The sequence below is a fragment of the Nicotiana tabacum genome, chromosome 7 (genome assembly GCF_000715075.1).
Source record: "Nicotiana tabacum cultivar K326 chromosome 7, ASM71507v2, whole genome shotgun sequence".
Classification (NCBI taxonomy): Eukaryota; Viridiplantae; Streptophyta; class Magnoliopsida; order Solanales; family Solanaceae; genus Nicotiana; species Nicotiana tabacum.
The window spans coordinates 55,088,170-55,094,169 of record NC_134086.1 but is presented as its reverse complement, the minus strand read 5'-3'; positions in this window follow the sequence as shown (position 1 = coordinate 55,094,169).

The window sequence follows — 6,000 nt, the reverse complement described above, 5'->3', positions numbered from 1 at the left end:
TACTGCCCTGCTTTAGCTCGTATTTCTTTGTTAAACTTCATATTCTTAGCATTAACTGCTCTAACAACTAGCATAAAAATTGATCACGTATTTTTAGAATCCCATTTAAAAATTTAATTGTTGTTACCATTTTCATGGTAAACAGTTTGGCGCCCACCGTGGGGCTAAAAATAATAGTGATTATTTTCTTGCTGGTTTCATTATGAAAACGCAAGTTATCTTTCACACTTTTTCTGGCCCAAGATCTTCGATTTCAGGATAGAGCTCCTAGCTCGATGAGTAAAATGGGAAACTGGAACCTCATAAACAACAGAAAGAAGGACACGACTGCCCTAGAGGCCGGTACACCACCGGATTCAACCTGGACGGAAGGGAAGGTTCTCCAACATAACGTCCACTTGATTATTGGGGGAACCAACGTTTCCAAAGGACCCATGTTAAAATGAACAAGAATGTCTGCTACGGAAGAAGGACCAACCCGAAACACCGTACCCGAAGATACCCTCGTATTCAACGAGGAAGACCTCGAGGCTAGGATGGAACCGCACAACGACGCGCTAGTGATCTCGTTTCTCTTAAACAACACCAGGATAAAGCGCGTGCTCGTGGATCTAGGCATCTCGGCCAACATAATCAGATCAGAAGTAGTAAAACAACTGGGGCTGCTTAATCAAGTCGTTCTTGTCCCTCGAATCCTCCACAGCTTCAACATGATTGACAAAGTAATGAAAGGAGAGATCACCCTCCCGATCAACACGTCTAGCGCAATCCAAAATACCAAGTTCTAGGTCATCGACGACAACATGAGATACAACACCTTACTCGGCAGGCCTTGGATACACAACATGAGGGCAGTTCCCTCAACCTTGCACCAGGTGATAAGGTTTCCCACGAGGGATGGCATCACGACCATACATGGAGAATAGCGGGAAGCGAAAGAAATGTTCGCGGTCCACCATGAGATGTCAACCCCCACATGTCCGGTCTCAGACAAGGAGGGAAGTGTACAGACCCTCAAAGACGACGAGGAAGACTTCTTTGCTCCCGAGGAATCGGATGCGACCAAATCAATAGTCAAAGAGCTGGAGCAGACCATTTTGATCGAGCACCTCCCAGATCGCAAGGTATACCTAGGAACGGGGTTGACCCCCGAACTCAGGATAGGGTTTATTCAATTTCTTAGTGACAATATCGACTGTTTTGCCTGGTCCCACCTAGATATGATAGGAATCCCGCCGGAAATAACCTCTTATAGGCTAAGCGTTGATCATAAATTCAAACCCGTAAAGCAAAAGAAAAGACCACAGTCCGAGGTAAAACATGCCTTCATCAAAGAGAAGGTAGAGAAACCTCTTAAAATCGGATCCATTAGGGAGGTAAAGTACCCCGAATGGCTGGCTAACATAGTAGTAGTGCCAAAAAGGGGAACAAGCTGAGAATGTGAGTAGATTATAAAGATTTGAATAAAGCGTGTCACAAAGATTCCTTCCCGTTGCCTAATATCGATCGTCTGATCGATGCTACGACCGGCCACGAGACCCTCACATCTTTCGATGCCTACTTGGGGTATAATCAAATCTAGATGAACCCCAAGGACAAGGAAAAGACCTTGTTCATCACGAAGTATGGTACATATTGCTATAATGTAATGCCCTTTGGGCTAAAAAATGTGGTAGCACATACCAGCGCCTAGTTAATAAAATATTTGAGCATCAAGTAGGCAAATTAATAGAAGTATATATTGATGATGGGAAGCCTTCCATAGATGGGAAGCCTCGAGCTGCTCGACAATAGATGGGAAGCCTCGCTGATTCGGATGGCTGCCCAGAAGTAGAAAATCGAAAGATACTACAACAGAAGGACAAATCTCCAATATTTCGGGATCGGGGACTTGGTCCTAAGGAAGGTTACACTTGACACCCGAAACCCTAATAAAGGGAAGTTGGGCCAGAATTGGGAAGGGCCATACTGTGTCCTTGGGATAGTTGGCAAAGGATCCTATAAGCTTGGCACCATAGAGGGTGAACAACTTTTGAGCAACTGGAATGTATCGATGCTTAAGCGGTAATACTTCAAGGGCGTCCGATCGCAAAATCCCACAAATATCCTCGAGCAAACATCGCACTCTTTTCCTTCAACCAAGTTTTTATCCCGAAATGGGTTTTTACTGGCAAGTTTTTTAATGAGGCAATGTCCATGCATTTCCCGAGAAATGACAAACGAGGTTCCAATAGGAAATGATGTACTGGGCAAAACGGTCGAGTGAACCGTGTCCGCCTGAGCCGGGCTTATGGCAACCCAGCAACATGTATTTATGCCAAGCAATTAAAGAATATCTTTTCAACATCTTGTACTCCAAAAAAGAAGAACTCAGCATGCTCACGGTAGGGGTCCCTCCACCAAATACGTCCTGAAATACTCGGAGACTTAGCGTCAATAATTTGGCACCCGCACGACCCCAGGGTCGGAACTCCGGGCTCATACGACCCCAACAAGGAAATTTCAAGCTCACAGATAACGGCCTTCGAGCCTAAGCAAACTCGATGACTCGGAGACTATCGTCAATCGCCATACACTAGAAAGCCCAAGGCCGTAAGACCCCGAGCAGGCAGACTTAGTCTAACCAGATCCATTTTACATAACAACAAAAAATAGTAAGACCTCAACAGGCATGACAAACTATATGACCTCAGCAGGCATGACATACTGTAAGACCTCAACAGGCATGACAAACTGTAAGACCTCAACAGGCATGAAAAACTGTAAGACCTCAACAGGGATGAAAATTTTGTAAGACCTAACTATAGGCATAAAACTCAATCCCGAAGTTTAGGCTATACGTCGCATTTGTAAGAATTCCGAAAGGGCATACCCTCGGTGTAGATGCCTAAATTACCACTCGGGATCAAAAATGGCTCCGTCCAAACACATATGACTACGGCCAAAATGGCTGCTCCAGCCAAATTAACGCGACTCAGGGACGCCCGACTGTCGCTAACAAAATTGCAGGCCATTACTTCGAATCTACTTCGAAAAGAACCGGTTAAAACAGGCTTCCATCAACAGGCAAACAAGCTTCAACCATGTTAGCTCCAAATCACAAGGCTTTGAGCTACTCAGCCTACGAGCTAAACCTTACGAGGTGCTCGAACATCGCCGCTAACGACTTGAAATCGAGGTTCTTCCCGAACCGACGACGGGTTAGGCAAAATTATTTCAAAAAGACCTTAACGAGAGAAAAACAAAGCCTACACTATGCCCACGAGCAAAAGCGTAAGAGTCATTGTCACCAGCCAAACGAGCCTCCAGGCCGCACACTAAAAGGTCGAAATGACCAAATAGCGTAAGAGCCACCGTCGCCAGCTTGAAAATTGAAAACTTGAAAATTAAAATGAGCTTGAGTCATAACCTGAGTCGGAGACCGGATCCAAAATATTTCACTACATATGCCCATGGGCAAAAGTGTAAGAGCCATTGTCGCCAGCCAAACGAGCCTCAGGGCCAGACACTTAAAAGGTCGCTCCGACCCAAGGCACATTAAAGCCATTTTTTATCTGCTCATACAGGCACAAAAGATTAAAGATCGAGTAGGCTCGAGTCAAAACCTGACCTGGAGGCTCAACACAAAACAGTTGGACAAAAGTGTAAGAGCTCTCACGACAGTTCACACTAAAGGCCGCATCAACCAGCCACGTGACAACTCCCAAGCCAGCCTAAACAAGCCACAGTGCTATATTGTGGGTCTAAGGTTCTTTCGCCAATTCTTGTTGAATTCAAGGCAGAAAAGGGAATAAGGGAAACAAAGCCGTAGGATTCTTTTTGCACACATGTCAAAATGAAAGTACTATATACAAACAGGGAGATCGGCAGGAAAAAAAATAAAGATCCTAATCTATTGCCGAACTGGCAGCCTCAACGACTCCCCAAGGGTTGCACGCAGGAGATTATAAGCCCCCCGACGGCCCCTTCTCAATGGCGTCCTCTCTCTACGGGGATCCATCCCCATTTTTAACACCACTCGAGCTGCCTTCCAATGCTTCCCCAACAGTCTGCTTTTGGGAATCCGGCCAGGCAGGATCCGCAGCTCGAGGTAAAATTGGTCCAGCTCCCACAAACGTCCTCTCAACGCAAGAATATATGATGACTACTCCTCCCCCATGCAAAGATATAAGCACCTCGGCCTCAACTTTGATCTGAACCAATGCAGCCACCAGTTCAGAATAGAGGCTCTTGTACTTATCACTATCCTCCTTCGCATCCTGGAGCTGACGCTCGATCAAGGTAACTTTCCCCTGAAGGTTGTCCTTCTCGGAAGCCATCTCACTCACGTGCCGACTAAGCTCAGAGATTTCAGCATATCTGGCTTGAAGCTCCCGTCTCAGTAGGGCGTTCTCCTTCTCAAACTGCACAAATTAAGGCCCGAGAAGTTAAAAGTAATGGAATCTCACAAGGTCTCAAATGATAGTAAAAATAGGGGATTAATAACCTGCTCGGTAAAATAGGCTTTCTCGCGTTCAGGGCGGCTTACCTCATCCTAATACTGGGCGAGAGCCTAGTTATAAAGCACTTTGGCCTGAAATCATAGAAAGAGATAAGTTAGGAGAAAGAAGGCCGAAACGGCCCAGAGTGGCAGACAAGGTTAGCAGAAGTTACCCGCACACAAAGTCTTCCCATCTTGCCAAAAATGAATTAAGCATCGACCTCGGAACTACACTCGAGAATGGTCGATGACCTCTCGAATGCATCTCCGCCTTTGATCAGTGCTCCTGCCTCAAAAGGCTCCTCGTGAGGGACGTCTTGCACTTCGTAAGATGGAAGGGTCTCCCCCTGAGGAGAATCGACAACGATTAATGGGTTAATAGGATCAGCCAAAATCTCCGTCCCTTATTCACCTTGGGTCCCAGATCGAGGCCACTCTAAACTGCCTGCCAAGGGCGTCCTAGCTTGAGAAGAACTCTGGCCACCTGCCAATTCTGGGGCAGTGCTCGTTACCTCATCCATTGCCACACCGCCACAAAGCTAGGCCACAACGGCATCAGAATCATGTCCGGGAGCATCCATCCCCACGGCCCGAGGATCAATCAAGTCCATACGCTCTTCGGGGGCTGCCGAGAAGCTGGTTTCTCCCTCACTTTTAGCACGGGAGTTTTCCTTCGTCTTGGAGGTCGAAACTGCTGGGTCAACCTTGGAATCCTCACCCTTGACCCTCTTAGGCTCCGGTGACCCAACGAATAGACTCCCCTGCCTTTTATTCTCCTCTCCAAGCACCAGAGCATCCTCTCCAACGGACGGTGCCTCATCGTCAACGGGATTTCCCCCAGACCTACATAAATGTAGAGGTTAAATGCAAAAGATGGAGGAAGCTACTAATAACAAATTGTGTCAAAATACGCCGATGCAACAAGGCTTGAGGCTCACCATGGTCTTTGGCTTCCCACCAAGCTTGGGACAAATCTTGCCACGCTCGTTCAGTATACGGGAAAATCAAGTATAAATGGCCAACCCAACCCTGGAGATCCGACATCGCACCAGGGTAGATCGCTACGGTTGAAAAGACAATAAAAGTAGAGTTAAAGACATAGGGAGATATCGTCAAGAAAGAGCAAAGACATCACGTTTACTTATGCCCGGCGTTCCACTTATCAGGGAACGACATCTTTTCCACTAGAATCAGGTCGGACATCCTCACTCGGATGAATCGGCTTACCCATCCCTTGTCCCCAAACTCCTCGGTGCAGGCAAAAAGGGATCTCGGGGCTCGACAACGAAGCATGATTAAGCCCTCGTGAAGAAGACGGGGACTATACATCTAGACTAGATGGTTCAAGGTGAAGGGCATTCCCTCTATCATATTCGAGTAATGCCTGATCATATAAACCATGCGCCAGAAAGAAGGATGAACTTGGCCTAGAGTTACTTGATAACTCCGATAGAAGTCGAGAATACGGAGTCGATCGGGGTCAAGGATGACCCCACTGGCCCCAAGGTGAACTGGTAGGT